General features: G+C 38.2%; 30 pseudogenes; all 30 read right to left on the bottom strand.

Moving 5' to 3' along the window:
• Positions 1 to 723: 723 nt before the first annotated feature.
• LOC114779671 (uncharacterized) lies at positions 724 to 842 on the bottom strand (annotated as a pseudogene).
• A 160-nt stretch (positions 843 to 1002) lies between these two features.
• On the bottom strand, positions 1003 to 1121 carry LOC114779666 (uncharacterized; annotated as a pseudogene).
• A 162-nt stretch (positions 1122 to 1283) lies between these two features.
• Positions 1284 to 1402, bottom strand: LOC114779664 (uncharacterized; annotated as a pseudogene).
• A 162-nt stretch (positions 1403 to 1564) lies between these two features.
• LOC114779698 (uncharacterized) lies at positions 1565 to 1683 on the bottom strand (annotated as a pseudogene).
• Positions 1684 to 1844: 161 nt separating this feature from the next.
• LOC114779663 (uncharacterized) lies at positions 1845 to 1963 on the bottom strand (annotated as a pseudogene).
• A 163-nt stretch (positions 1964 to 2126) lies between these two features.
• LOC114779697 (uncharacterized) lies at positions 2127 to 2245 on the bottom strand (annotated as a pseudogene).
• A 540-nt stretch (positions 2246 to 2785) lies between these two features.
• LOC114779670 (uncharacterized) lies at positions 2786 to 2904 on the bottom strand (annotated as a pseudogene).
• Positions 2905 to 3064: 160 nt separating this feature from the next.
• Positions 3065 to 3183, bottom strand: LOC114779661 (uncharacterized; annotated as a pseudogene).
• A 162-nt stretch (positions 3184 to 3345) lies between these two features.
• LOC114779660 (uncharacterized) lies at positions 3346 to 3464 on the bottom strand (annotated as a pseudogene).
• A 161-nt stretch (positions 3465 to 3625) lies between these two features.
• On the bottom strand, positions 3626 to 3744 carry LOC114779696 (uncharacterized; annotated as a pseudogene).
• A 162-nt stretch (positions 3745 to 3906) lies between these two features.
• Positions 3907 to 4025, bottom strand: LOC114779695 (uncharacterized; annotated as a pseudogene).
• A 539-nt stretch (positions 4026 to 4564) lies between these two features.
• LOC114779669 (uncharacterized) lies at positions 4565 to 4683 on the bottom strand (annotated as a pseudogene).
• A 160-nt stretch (positions 4684 to 4843) lies between these two features.
• LOC114779659 (uncharacterized) lies at positions 4844 to 4962 on the bottom strand (annotated as a pseudogene).
• Positions 4963 to 5125: 163 nt separating this feature from the next.
• Positions 5126 to 5244, bottom strand: LOC114779694 (uncharacterized; annotated as a pseudogene).
• A 163-nt stretch (positions 5245 to 5407) lies between these two features.
• LOC114779700 (uncharacterized) lies at positions 5408 to 5526 on the bottom strand (annotated as a pseudogene).
• Positions 5527 to 5687: 161 nt separating this feature from the next.
• LOC114779693 (uncharacterized) lies at positions 5688 to 5806 on the bottom strand (annotated as a pseudogene).
• An 814-nt stretch (positions 5807 to 6620) lies between these two features.
• Positions 6621 to 6739, bottom strand: LOC114779717 (uncharacterized; annotated as a pseudogene).
• Positions 6740 to 6900: 161 nt separating this feature from the next.
• On the bottom strand, positions 6901 to 7019 carry LOC114779716 (uncharacterized; annotated as a pseudogene).
• A 163-nt stretch (positions 7020 to 7182) lies between these two features.
• On the bottom strand, positions 7183 to 7301 carry LOC114779692 (uncharacterized; annotated as a pseudogene).
• Positions 7302 to 7462: 161 nt separating this feature from the next.
• Positions 7463 to 7581, bottom strand: LOC114779691 (uncharacterized; annotated as a pseudogene).
• Positions 7582 to 8115: 534 nt separating this feature from the next.
• Positions 8116 to 8234, bottom strand: LOC114779668 (uncharacterized; annotated as a pseudogene).
• A 160-nt stretch (positions 8235 to 8394) lies between these two features.
• On the bottom strand, positions 8395 to 8513 carry LOC114779715 (uncharacterized; annotated as a pseudogene).
• Positions 8514 to 8675: 162 nt separating this feature from the next.
• On the bottom strand, positions 8676 to 8794 carry LOC114779690 (uncharacterized; annotated as a pseudogene).
• Positions 8795 to 8955: 161 nt separating this feature from the next.
• Positions 8956 to 9074, bottom strand: LOC114779689 (uncharacterized; annotated as a pseudogene).
• An 816-nt stretch (positions 9075 to 9890) lies between these two features.
• Positions 9891 to 10009, bottom strand: LOC114779714 (uncharacterized; annotated as a pseudogene).
• A 161-nt stretch (positions 10010 to 10170) lies between these two features.
• On the bottom strand, positions 10171 to 10289 carry LOC114779686 (uncharacterized; annotated as a pseudogene).
• Positions 10290 to 10824: 535 nt separating this feature from the next.
• On the bottom strand, positions 10825 to 10943 carry LOC114779667 (uncharacterized; annotated as a pseudogene).
• A 160-nt stretch (positions 10944 to 11103) lies between these two features.
• LOC114779713 (uncharacterized) lies at positions 11104 to 11222 on the bottom strand (annotated as a pseudogene).
• Positions 11223 to 11383: 161 nt separating this feature from the next.
• Positions 11384 to 11502, bottom strand: LOC114779711 (uncharacterized; annotated as a pseudogene).
• A 162-nt stretch (positions 11503 to 11664) lies between these two features.
• LOC114779685 (uncharacterized) lies at positions 11665 to 11783 on the bottom strand (annotated as a pseudogene).
• Between the last annotated feature and the right edge of the window lie 81 nt (positions 11784 to 11864).

Here is an 11864-nt window from a genome sequence, read left to right as displayed (position 1 = left end):
AAAAGGCAAAAAAAGCTAACAAAGCCATGTAAATACTTTCATTTTAAAAGTTTTTCAATAGTTAAAGCTTACAGCACCTGGTATTCCCATGTAGTCTCCCATCCAAGTACTAACCAGGCCCAAGCCTTCTTAGCTTCTGAGATCAGACAAGATTGGGCATTCTTCAGCTGGTTTGTCCGTAGCACAAACTCTGCTTGAAAATCTTGAACTTTAAACCAAAGGGGCTTGAACACATATCAAAGAGTGAAAACTCCCGCTTTACTGTCAAATTATGATGGAGAAAAGGCATAAAAGTTGGAGTGGTAAGCTTTATTTGCAAAACAACAAATAAAGTGCACACCTTCTAGAGGCAATGCAATACTGGGTCGATGAATAAAGCGGATGGAGCAGGCCCTATTGCCGACTCCCTGTTATAAAAATCCGCTTAATATGAAATATCAGATATTAAATTGACATCAGGGTGCGTAGCACCTGAAGGCCGAGGGCTGGAAAACCCCACCTAATCGATTCAGCTCCACCCCACTCCATAGCCAAGCCTGTGAATGATCGTTGTAGAGCACACACAGACAAAGAAACCTGAAGAGAAGTTAAAAAAAAAAAAAAAAAAAAAAAAGAAAAAAGGCGGGAAAACATACTAAAGAAAGAAAGTACCCCTTAACTTACTTTAAAAAAGTTAACAAAGTGATGTAAATACTTTCATTTTAAAAGTCTTACAATAGTTAAAGCTTACAGCACCTGGCATTCCCATGTAGTCTCCCATTCAAGTACTAACCAGGCCCAAGCCTTCTTAGCTTCTGAGATCAGACAAGATTGGGCAATCTTCAGCTGGCATGTCCGTAAGCAAACTCTGCTTGAAAATCTTGGACTTTAAACAAAAGGACTTTGAAAACATTATAAAGTGCGAAAACTCCCGCTTTACTATCAAATTATGATGGAGAAAAGGCAAAAAAAGCTAACAAAGCCATGTAAATACTTTCATTTTAAAAGTTTTTCAATAGTTAAAGCTTACAGCACCTGGCATTCCCATGTAGTCTCCCATCCAAGTACTAACCAGGCCCAAGCCTTCTTAGCTTCTGAGATCAGACAAGATTGGGCATTCTTCAGCTGGTTTGTCCGTACACAAACTCTGCTTGAAAATCTTGAACTTTAAACCAAAAGGGCTTTGAAAACATTATAAAGTGCGAAAACTCCCGCTTTACTATCAAATTATGATGGAAAAAAAGGCAAAAAAAGCTAACAAAGCCATGTAAATACTTTCATTTTAAAAGTTTTTCAATAGTTAAAGCTTACAGCACCTGGCATTCCCATGTAGTCTCCCATCCAAGTACTAACCAGGCCCAAGCCTTCTTAGCTTCTGAGATCAGACAAGATTGGGCATTCTTCAGCTGGTTTGTCCGTACACAAACTCTGCTTGAAAATCTTGAACTTTAAACCAAAAGGGCTTTGAAAACATTATAAAGTGCGAAAACTCCCGCTTTACTATCAAATTATGATGGAAAAAAAGGCAAAAAAAGCTAACAAAGCCATGTAAATACTTTCATTTTAAAAGTTTTTCAATAGTTAAAGCTTACAGCACCTGGTATTCCCATGTAGTCTCCCATCCAAGTACTAACCAGGCCCAAGCCTTCTTAGCTTCTGAGATCAGACAAGATTGGGCATTCTTCAGCTGGTTTGTCCGTACACAAACTCTGCTTGAAAATCTTGAACTTTAAACCAAAAGGGCTTTGAAAACATTATAAAGTGCGAAAACTCCCGCTTTACTATCAAATTATGATGGAGAAAAGGCAAAAAAAGCTAACAAAGCCATGTAAATACTTTCATTTTAAAAGTTTTTCAATAGTTAAAGCTTACAGCACCTGGCATTCCCATGTAGTCTCCCATCCAAGTACTAACCAGGCCCAAGCCTTCTTAGCTTCTGAGATCAGACAAGATTGGGCATTCTTCAGCTGGTTTGTCCGTACACAAACTCTGCTTGAAAATCTTGAACTTTAAAACCAAAAGGGCTTTGAAAACATTATAAAGTGCGAAAACTCCCGCTTTACTATCAAATTATGATGGAAAAAAAGGCAAAAAAAGCTAACAAAGCCATGTAAATACTTTCATTTTAAAAGTTTTTCAATAGTTAAAGCTTACAGCACCTGGTATTCCCATGTAGTCTCCCATCCAAGTACTAACCAGGCCCAAGCCTTCTTAGCTTCTGAGATCAGACAAGATTGGGCATTCTTCAGCTGGTTTGTCCGTACACAAACTCTGCTTGAAAATCTTGAACTTTAAACCAAAGGGGCTTGAACACATATCAAAGAGTGAAAACTCCCGCTTTACTGTCAAATTATGATGGAGAAAAGGCATAAAAGTTGGAGTGGTAAGCTTTTATTTGCAAAACAACAAATAAAGTGCACACCTTCTAGAGGCAATGCAATACTGGGTCGATGAATAAAGCGGATGGAGCAGGCCCTATTGCCGACTCCCTGTTATAAAAATCCGCTTAATATGAAATATCAGATATTAAATTGACATCAGGGTGCGTAGCACCTGAAGGCCGAGGGCTGGAAAACCCCACCTAATCGATTCAGCTCCACCCCACTCCATAGCCAAGCCTGTGAATGATCGTTGTAGAGCACACACAGACAAAGAAACCTGAAGAGAAGTTAAAAAAAAAAAAAAAAAAAAAAAAAGAAAAAAGGCGGGAAAACATACTAAAGAAAGAAAGTACCCCTTAACTTACTTTAAAAAAGTTAACAAAGTGATGTAAATACTTTCATTTTAAAAGTCTTACAATAGTTAAAGCTTACAGCACCTGGCATTCCCATGTAGTCTCCCATTCAAGTACTAACCAGGCCCAAGCCTTCTTAGCTTCTGAGATCAGACAAGATTGGGCAATCTTCAGCTGGCATGTCCGTAAGCAAACTCTGCTTGAAAATCTTGGACTTTAAACAAAAGGACTTTGAAAACATTATAAAGTGCGAAAACTCCCGCTTTACTATCAAATTATGATGGAGAAAAGGCAAAAAAAGCTAACAAAGCCATGTAAATACTTTCATTTTAAAAGTTTTTCAATAGTTAAAGCTTACAGCACCTGGCATTCCCATGTAGTCTCCCATCCAAGTACTAACCAGGCCCAAGCCTTCTTAGCTTCTGAGATCAGACAAGATTGGGCATTCTTCAGCTGGTTTGTCCGTACACAAACTCTGCTTGAAAATCTTGAACTTTAAACCAAAAGGGCTTTGAAAACATTATAAAGTGCGAAAACTCCCGCTTTACTATCAAATTATGATGGAAAAAAAGGCAAAAAAAGCTAACAAAGCCATGTAAATACTTTCATTTTAAAAGTTTTTCAATAGTTAAAGCTTACAGCACCTGGCATTCCCATGTAGTCTCCCATCCAAGTACTAACCAGGCCCAAGCCTTCTTAGCTTCTGAGATCAGACAAGATTGGGCATTCTTCAGCTGGTTTGTCCGTACACAAACTCTGCTTGAAAATCTTGAACTTTAAACCAAAAGGGCTTTGAAAACATTATAAAGTGCGAAAACTCCCGCTTTACTATCAAATTATGATGGAAAAAAGGCAAAAAAAGCTAACAAAGCCATGTAAATACTTTCATTTTAAAAGTTTTTCAATAGTTAAAGCTTACAGCACCTGGTATTCCCATGTAGTCTCCCATCCAAGTACTAACCAGGCCCAAGCCTTCTTAGCTTCTGAGATCAGACAAGATTGGGCATTCTTCAGCTGGTTTGTCCGTACACAAACTCTGCTTGAAAATCTTGAACTTTAAACCAAAAGGGCTTTGAAAACATTATAAAGTGCGAAAACTCCCGCTTTACTATCAAATTATGATGGAAAAAAAGGCAAAAAAAGCTAACAAAGCCATGTAAATACTTTCATTTTAAAAGTTTTTCAATAGTTAAAGCTTACAGCACCTGGTATTCCCATGTAGTCTCCCATCCAAGTACTAACCAGGCCCAAGCCTTCTTAGCTTCTGAGATCAGACAAGATTGGGCATTCTTCAGCTGGTTTGTCCGTACACAAACTCTGCTTGAAAATCTTGAACTTTAAACCAAAGGGGCTTGAACACATATCAAAGAGTGAAAACTCCCGCTTTACTGTCAAATTATGATGGAGAAAAGGCATAAAAGTTGGAGTGGTAAGCTTTTATTTGCAAAACAACAAATAAAGTGCACACCTTCTAGAGGCAATGCAATACTGGGTCGATGAATAAAGCGGATGGAGCAGGCCCTATTGCCGACTCCCTGTTATAAAAATCCGCTTAATATGAAATATCAGATATTAAATTGACATCAGGGTGCGTAGCACCTGAAGGCCGAGGGCTGGAAAACCCCACCTAATCGATTCAGCTCCACCCCACTCCATAGCCAAGCCTGTGAATGATCGTTGTAGAGCACACACAGACAAAGAAACCTGAAGAGAAGTTAAAAAAAAAAAAAAAAAAAAAAAAGAAAAAAGGCGGGAAAACATACTAAAGAAAGAAAGTACCCCTTAACTTACTTTAAAAAAGTTAACAAAGTGATGTAAATACTTTCATTTTAAAAGTCTTACAATAGTTAAAGCTTACAGCACCTGGCATTCCCATGTAGTCTCCCATTCAAGTACTAACCAGGCCCAAGCCTTCTTAGCTTCTGAGATCAGACAAGATTGGGCAATCTTCAGCTGGCATGTCCGTAAGCAAACTCTGCTTGAAAATCTTGGACTTTAAACAAAAGGACTTTGAAAACATTATAAAGTGCGAAAACTCCCGCTTTACTATCAAATTATGATGGAGAAAAGGCAAAAAAAGCTAACAAAGCCATGTAAATACTTTCATTTTAAAAGTTTTTCAATAGTTAAAGCTTACAGCACCTGGCATTCCCATGTAGTCTCCCATCCAAGTACTAACCAGGCCCAAGCCTTCTTAGCTTCTGAGATCAGACAAGATTGGGCATTCTTCAGCTGGTTTGTCCGTACACAAACTCTGCTTGAAAATCTTGAACTTTAAACCAAAAGGGCTTTGAAAACATTATAAAGTGCGAAAACTCCCGCTTTACTATCAAATTATGATGGAAGAAAAAGGCAAAAAAAGCTAACAAAGCCATGTAAATACTTTCATTTTAAAAGTTTTTCAATAGTTAAAGCTTACAGCACCTGGTATTCCCATGTAGTCTCCCATCCAAGTACTAACCAGGCCCAAGCCTTCTTAGCTTCTGAGATCAGACAAGATTGGGCATTCTTCAGCTGGTTTGTCCGTACACAAACTCTGCTTGAAAATCTTGAACTTTAAACCAAAAGGGCTTTGAAAACATTATAAAGTGCGAAAACTCCCGCTTTACTATCAAATTATGATGGAAGAAAAAGGCAAAAAAAGCTAACAAAGCCATGTAAATACTTTCATTTTAAAAGTTTTTCAATAGTTAAAGCTTACAGCACCTGGTATTCCCATGCAGTCTCCCATCCAAGTACTAACCAGGCCCAAGCCTTCTTAGCTTCTGAGATCAGACAAGATTGGGCATTCTTCAGCTGGTTTGTCCGTACACAAACTCTGCTTGAAAATCTTGAACTTTAAACCAAAAGGGCTTTGAAAACATTATAAAGTGCGAAAACTCCCGCTTTACTGTCAAATTATGATGGAAAAAAGGCAAAAAAAGCTAACAAAGCCATGTAAATACTTTCATTTTAAAAGTTTTTCAATAGTTAAAGCTTACAGCACCTGGTATTCCCATGTAGTCTCCCATCCAAGTACTAACCAGGCCCAAGCCTTCTTAGCTTCTGAGATCAGACAAGATTGGGCATTCTTCAGCTGGTTTGTCCGTACACAAACTCTGCTTGAAAATCTTGAACTTTAAACCAAAGGGGCTTGAACACATATCAAAGAGTGAAAACTCCCGCTTTACTGTCAAATTATGATGGAGAAAAGGCATAAAAGTTGGAGTGGTAAGCTTTTATTTGCAAAACAACAAATAAAGTGCACACCTTCTAGAGGCAATGCAATACTGGGTCGATGAATAAAGCGGATGGAGCAGGCCCTATTGCCGACTCCCTGTTATAAAAATCCGCTTAATATGAAATATCAGATATTAAATTGACATCAGGGTGCGTAGCACCTGAAGGCCGAGGGCTGGAAAACCCCACCTAATCGATTCAGCTCCACCCCACTCCATAGCCAAGCCTGTGAATGATCGTTGTAGAGCACACACAGACAAAGAAACCTGAAGAGAAGTTAAAAAAAAAAAAAAAAAAAAGAAAAAAGGCGGGAAAACATACTAAAGAAAGAAAGTACCCCTTAACTTACTTTAAAAAAGTTAACAAAGTGATGTAAATACTTTCATTTTAAAAGTCTTACAATAGTTAAAGCTTACAGCACCTGGCATTCCCATGTAGTCTCCCATTCAAGTACTAACCAGGCCCAAGCCTTCTTAGCTTCTGAGATCAGACAAGATTGGGCAATCTTCAGCTGGCTTGTCCGTAAGCAAACTCTGCTTGAAAATCTTGGACTTTAAACAAAAGGACTTTGAAAACATTATAAAGTGCGAAAACTCCCGCTTTACTATCAAATTATGATGGAGAAAAGGCAAAAAAAGCTAACAAAGCCATGTAAATACTTTCATTTTAAAAGTTTTTCAATAGTTAAAGCTTACAGCACCTGGCATTCCCATGTAGTCTCCCATCCAAGTACTAACCAGGCCCAAGCCTTCTTAGCTTCTGAGATCAGACAAGATTGGGCATTCTTCAGCTGGTTTGTCCGTACACAAACTCTGCTTGAAAATCTTGAACTTTAAACCAAAAGGGCTTTGAAAACATTATAAAGTGCGAAAACTCCCGCTTTACTATCAAATTATGATGGAGAAAAGGCAAAAAAAGCTAACAAAGCCATGTAAATACTTTCATTTTAAAAGTTTTTCAATAGTTAAAGCTTACAGCACCTGGCATTCCCATGTAGTCTCCCATCCAAGTACTAACCAGGCCCAAGCCTTCTTAGCTTCTGAGATCAGACAAGATTGGGCATTCTTCAGCTGGTTTGTCCGTACACAAACTCTGCTTGAAAATCTTGAACTTTAAACCAAAAGGGCTTTGAAAACATTATAAAGTGCGAAAACTCCCGCTTTACTATCAAATTATGATGGAAGAAAAAGGCAAAAAAAGCTAACAAAGCCATGTAAATACTTTCATTTTAAAAGTTTTTCAATAGTTAAAGCTTACAGCACCTGGTATTCCCATGTAGTCTCCCATCCAAGTACTAACCAGGCCCAAGCCTTCTTAGCTTCTGAGATCAGACAAGATTGGGCATTCTTCAGCTGGTTTGTCCGTACACAAACTCTGCTTGAAAATCTTGAACTTTAAACCAAAAGGGCTTTGAAAACATTATAAAGTGCGAAAACTCCCGCTTTACTGTCAAATTGTGATGGAGAAAAGGCAAAAAAAGCTAACAAAGCCATGTAAATACTTTCATTTTAAAAGTTTTTCAATAGTTAAAGCTTACAGCACCTGGTATTCCCATGTAGTCTCCCATCCAAGTACTAACCAGGCCCAAGCCTTCTTAGCTTCTGAGATCAGACAAGATTGGGCATTCTTCAGCTGGTTTGTCCGTACACAAACTCTGCTTGAAAATCTTGAACTTTAAACCAAAGGGGCTTGAACACATATCAAAGAGTGAAAACTCCCGCTTTACTGTCAAATTATGATGGAGAAAAGGCATAAAAGTTGGAGTGGTAAGCTTTTATTTGCAAAACAACAAATAAAGTGCACACCTTCTAGAGGCAATGCAATACTGGGTCGATGAATAAAGCGGATGGAGCAGGCCCTATTGCCGACTCCCTGTTATAAAAATCCGCTTAATATGACATATCAGATATTAAATTGACATCAGGGTGCGTAGCACCTGAAGGCCGAGGGCTGGAAAACCCCACCTAATCGATTCAGCTCCACCCCACTCCATAGCCAAGCCTGTGAATGATCGTTGTAGAGCACACACAGACAAAGAAACCTGAAGAGAAGTTAAAAAAAAAAAAAAAAAAAGAAAAAAGGCGGGAAAACATACTAAAGAAAGAAAGTACCCCTTAACTTACTTTAAAAAAGTTAACAAAGTGATGTAAATACTTTCATTTTAAAAGTCTTACAATAGTTAAAGCTTACAGCACCTGGCATTCCCATGTAGTCTCCCATTCAAGTACTAACCAGGCCCAAGCCTTCTTAGCTTCTGAGATCAGACAAGATTGGGCAATCTTCAGCTGGCATGTCCGTAAGCAAACTCTGCTTGAAAATCTTGGACTTTAAACAAAAGGACTTTGAAAACATTATAAAGTGCGAAAACTCCCGCTTTACTATCAAATTATGATGGAGAAAAGGCAAAAAAAGCTAACAAAGCCATGTAAATACTTTCATTTTAAAAGTTTTTCAATAGTTAAAGCTTACAGCACCTGGCATTCCCATGTAGTCTCCCATCCAAGTACTAACCAGGCCCAAGCCTTCTTAGCTTCTGAGATCAGACAAGATTGGGCATTCTTCAGCTGGTTTGTCCGTACACAAACTCTGCTTGAAAATCTTGAACTTTAAACCAAAAGGGCTTTGAAAACATTATAAAGTGCGAAAACTCCCGCTTTACTATCAAATTATGATGGAAGAAAAGGCAAAAAAAGCTAACAAAGCCATGTAAATACTTTCATTTTAAAAGTTTTTCAATAGTTAAAGCTTACAGCACCTGGTATTCCCATGTAGTCTCCCATCCAAGTACTAACCAGGCCCAAGCCTTCTTAGCTTCTGAGATCAGACAAGATTGGGCATTCTTCAGCTGGTTTGTCCGTACACAAACTCTGCTTGAAAATCTTGAACTTTAAACCAAAAGGGCTTTGAAAACATTATAAAGTGCGAAAACTCCCGCTTTACTATCAAATTATGATGGAAAAAAGGCAAAAAAAGCTAACAAAGCCATGTAAATACTTTCATTTTAAAAGTTTTTCAATAGTTAAAGCTTACAGCACCTGGTATTCCCATGTAGTCTCCCATCCAAGTACTAACCAGGCCCAAGCCTTCTTAGCTTCTGAGATCAGACAAGATTGGGCATTCTTCAGCTGGTTTGTCCGTACACAAACTCTGCTTGAAAATCTTGAACTTTAAACCAAAGGGGCTTGAACACATATCAAAGAGTGAAAACTCCCGCTTTACTGTCAAATTATGATGGAGAAAAGGCATAAAAGTTGGAGTGGTAAGCTTTTATTTGCAAAACAACAAATAAAGTGCACACCTTCTAGAGGCAATGCAATACTGGGTCGATGAATAAAGCGGATGGAGCAGGCCCTATTGCCGACTCCCTGTTATAAAAATCCGCTTAATATGAAATATCAGATATTAAATTGACATCAGGGTGCGTAGCACCTGAAGGCCGAGGGCTGGAAAACCCCACCTAATCGATTTTGCTCCACCCCACTCCATAGCCAAGCCTGTGAATGATCGTTGTAGAGCACACACAGACAAAGAAACCTGAAGAGAAGTTAAAAAAAAAAAAAAAAAAAAGAAAAAAGGCGGGAAAACATACTAAAGAAAGAAAGTACCCCTTAACTTACTTTAAAAAAGTTAACAAAGTGATGTAAATACTTTCATTTTAAAAGTCTTACAATAGTTAAAGCTTACAGCACCTGGCATTCCCATGTAGTCTCCCATTCAAGTACTAACCAGGCCCAAGCCTTCTTAGCTTCTGAGATCAGACAAGATTGGGCATTCTTCAGCTGGTTTGTCCGTACACAAACTCTGCTTGAAAATCTTGAACTTTAAACCAAAAGGGCTTTGAAAACATTATAAAGTGCGAAAACTCCCGCTTTACTATCAAATTATGATGGAAAAAAAGGCAAAAAAAGCTAACAAAGCCATGTAAATACTTTCATTTTAAAAGTTTTTCAATAGTTAAAGCTTACAGCACCTGGCATTCCCATGTAGTCTCCCATCCAAGTACTAACCAGGCCCAAGCCTTCTTAGCTTCTGAGATCAGACAAGATTGGGCATTCTTCAGCTGGTTTGTCCGTACACAAACTCTGCTTGAAAATCTTGAACTTTAAACCAAAAGGGCTTTGAAAACATTATAAAGTGCGAAAACTCCCGCTTTACTATCAAATTATGATGGAGAAAAGGCAAAAAAAGCTAACAAAGCCATGTAAATACTTTCATTTTAAAAGTTTTTCAATAGTTAAAGCTTACAGCACCTGGTATTCCCATGTAGTCTCCCATCCAAGTACTAACCAGGCCCAAGCCTTCTTAGCTTCTGAGATCAGACAAGATTGGGCATTCTTCAGCTGGTTTGTCCGTACACAAACTCTGCTTGAAAATCTTGAACTTTAAACCAAAGGGGCTTGAACACATATCAAAGAGTGAAAACTCCCGCTTTACTGTCAAATTATGATGGAGAAAAGGCATAAAAGTTGGAGTGGTAAGCTTTTATTTGCAAAACAACAAATAAAGTGCACACCTTCTAGAGGCAATGCAATACTGGGTCGATGAATAAAGCGGATGGAGCAGGCCCTATTGCCGACTCCCTGTTATAAAAATCCGCTTAATATGAAATATCAGATATTAAATTGACATCAGGGTGCGTAGCACCTGAAGGCCGAGGGCTGGAAAACCCCACCTAATCGATTTTGCTCCACCCCACTCCATAGCCAAGCCTGTGAATGATCGTTGTAGAGCACACACAGACAAAGAAACCTGAAGAGAAGTTAAAAAAAAAAAAAAAAAAAAGAAAAAAGGCGGGAAAACATACTAAAGAAAGAAAGTACCCCTTAACTTACTTTAAAAAAGTTAACAAAGTGATGTAAATACTTTCATTTTAAAAGTCTTACAATAGTTAAAGCTTACAGCACCTGGCATTCCCATGTAGTCTCCCATTCAAGTACTAACCAGGCCCAAGCCTTCTTAGCTTCTGAGATCAGACAAGATTGGGCAATCTTCAGCTGGCATGTCCGTAAGCAAACTCTGCTTGAAAATCTTGGACTTTAAACAAAAGGACTTTGAAAACATTATAAAGTGCGAAAACTCCCGCTTTACTATCAAATTATGATGGAGAAAAGGCAAAAAAAGCTAACAAAGCCATGTAAATACTTTCATTTTAAAAGTTTTTCAATAGTTAAAGCTTACAGCACCTGGCATTCCCATGTAGTCTCCCATCCAAGTACTAACCAGGCCCAAGCCTTCTTAGCTTCTGAGATCAGACAAGATTGGGCATTCTTCAGCTGGTTTGTCCGTACACAAACTCTGCTTGAAAATCTTGAACTTTAAACCAAAAGGGCTTTGAAAACATTATAAAGTGCGAAAACTCCCGCTTTACTATCAAATTATGATGGAGAAAAGGCAAAAAAAGCTAACAAAGCCATGTAAATACTTTCATTTTAAAAGTTTTTCAATAGTTAAAGCTTACAGCACCTGGCATTCCCATGTAGTCTCCCATCCAAGTACTAACCAGGCCCAAGCCTTCTTAGCTTCTGAGATCAGACAAGATTGGGCATTCTTCAGCTGGTTTGTCCGTACACAAACTCTGCTTGAAAATCTTGAACTTTAAACCAAAAGGGCTTTGAAAACATTATAAAGTGCGAAAACTCCCGCTTTACTATCAAATTATGATGGAAAAAAAGGCAAAAAAAGCTAACAAAGCCATGTAAATACTTTCATTTTAAAAGTTTTTCAATAGTTAAAGCTTACAGCACCTGGTATTCCCATGTAGTCTCCCATCCAAGTACTAACCAGGCCCAAGCCTTCTTAGCTTCTGAGATCAGACAAGATTGGGCATTCTTCAGCTGGTTTGTCCGTACACAAACTCTGCTTGAAAATCTTGAACTTTAAACCAAAAGGGCTTTGAAAACATTATAAAGTGCGAAAACTCCCGCTTTACTAT

The sequence above is a fragment of the Denticeps clupeoides genome, unplaced genomic scaffold (genome assembly GCF_900700375.1).
Source record: "Denticeps clupeoides unplaced genomic scaffold, fDenClu1.1, whole genome shotgun sequence".
NCBI classification, from domain to species: Eukaryota; Metazoa; Chordata; class Actinopteri; order Clupeiformes; family Denticipitidae; genus Denticeps; species Denticeps clupeoides.
The sequence above is the reverse complement of the archived record's forward strand: the minus strand, read 5'-3'. Positions and strand labels throughout refer to the sequence as shown.